Genomic DNA, 1,889 nt, shown 5'->3' on the forward strand with positions numbered 1-1,889 from the left:
GCTAAAAGATAGGGGTAAAATACCCCTATCAAACCTCCTCGGACTTTAAAGTTTTACTTGTCCTCAAGTAAAAGAAATCGAAAGACAAGGGATTGAGAGAATTAAGAAACAAACCGAAGGTTGGTTTTGCCAAGTGCGTGATTTCAAAGTTATGGTTTTGTGCAAAGGTTTCGGTAAGTACATACGCAAACAATCGAGTATGGAACTTGTTTGAAACCTCCATGATCAAGAATTAATAGGCAATATTAACGGGGGTTGATTATCTTTTGAGAACCCGATAGTACCTCACCAAAGGATTTCGCTCTTACGCTGGGTCGGTGTTTGAGCACTCTCCTTTGCACTTACTCGAGACCATGTTGAATTTGCATTTTCATCCGGGTTTTTCCTCCTAAAATATGGTTAAGCAATATTAAAAATGAACCCGGAGGGGGGTTGTAATGTGGGTGGCTTCTTTAGTGGTTAGTTTAAAGAAACTCAAGTTCCAAAATACCGACTTATGATCGCACCGTATTTTGCTTCGGCCTTAGCGAATTTTACAAGATATACTTCAAAATTGCTCGGGTGGAGCTTGAGAATGCCTTTTTACTTTTATTGTATCCTTTGTTTTGATAGAGGCACAAAAACAATATTTTGAAAGCTTATGGTGCTCATTTGCTAAGGCCGTGACTTATTTCGGGTAATTCGGGTGCAAATTGATTTTGTGGGTATTTGAACAAGAGGAAAAAGGGTTAAATGTTAAAAGGGTATTAACAAAAAAGTTGGTTAATAGGCTCGAAGGGGTTTCCTAATGTTTAATGAAAACGAGAAAAATAAATTAAGAAAAATTAGCCTAAGTAGGTTCAGTTTATCATCTATTGCCTTTTTACCAAAAATAAGTGTACTTAACCCGGAATTGGATGCAAATTCTATGAGTCGAGTGAAGTCAAAGCTCTCGAAAAATTGTGAAAGAATTAGAGTTCTCGTACGAACTCTTTTAGGCTCAAAAATACCTCACAAAGATTCGGGTTTAAATTGTGTACTATCAAGTCTTCGCTAAATTCTCAACTATCCCGTTTTTATTGCCTTTTTAAAGTTCATTATGGAGATGACATGTGAGTTAGGACTCAATGCTTTTGTTTAGTACTAGCCTAAGCTTTTCATAAATTCCCTAACTTCAAAACCAAGACTAAAATTTTTCAATTAAACCATCTTTTGTGTTCCGATGTTTTTATTTTTAACGACAAATAACGGAACTTTAATTAATTTCCGAGGGAGGTGTAGCGTGTCGGAAGAATTTCAAGAGTTAATAAATTTGTTTAATTATTTTGATAATTATTTGATTTTTATTTTTGTTTTTGTTTTTGTTAGTGCAAACCAAACTAAAAGTGCGGGGTTGCACGTCCCTCCGCGTTATTAAAATGACGCCTATTCCAAGGGCTTCGTAAAAAGAAAACAAAACAAAAACAAAAATAAAGAATGAGCTGAAAAATGGACCCTTAAGGTCAGATTCTACGCGAGGCGTATCCCTGGGGGCGCCCCGCGTAGAAGAGGCTTTTTAAGTGCACCGGGGCCAAAGACTCAGATACGCGGGGCGCACATAGAGGGACGCCCCGCGTGTTCCGAGCTCTGAGCCATCTTATTATGGAAAAGGTGGAGCACGCGGGGCGTAATAGGGATACGCCCCGCGTGAATGTTATTAACTCACGTAAAAACAGAAATAATAAGCACGGTGCGCGGGGTGTATAGGTGTGTACGCCCCGCGTGGCTTATTCTCCTTTGGATAAAGTGGGATTTTTTTTTTATATATTTTTTTTTATTTTAAAAGAAATGACATGCGGAAAATAAAATTTTGGAAAGAAAACTCCCTTATTCGAGCTTGGGTTGCCTCCCAAGAAGCGCTACGTTATAGT

This window comes from Euphorbia lathyris, chromosome 2, assembly GCF_963576675.1.
Source record: "Euphorbia lathyris chromosome 2, ddEupLath1.1, whole genome shotgun sequence".
In the NCBI taxonomy this organism is placed as follows: Eukaryota; Viridiplantae; Streptophyta; class Magnoliopsida; order Malpighiales; family Euphorbiaceae; genus Euphorbia; species Euphorbia lathyris.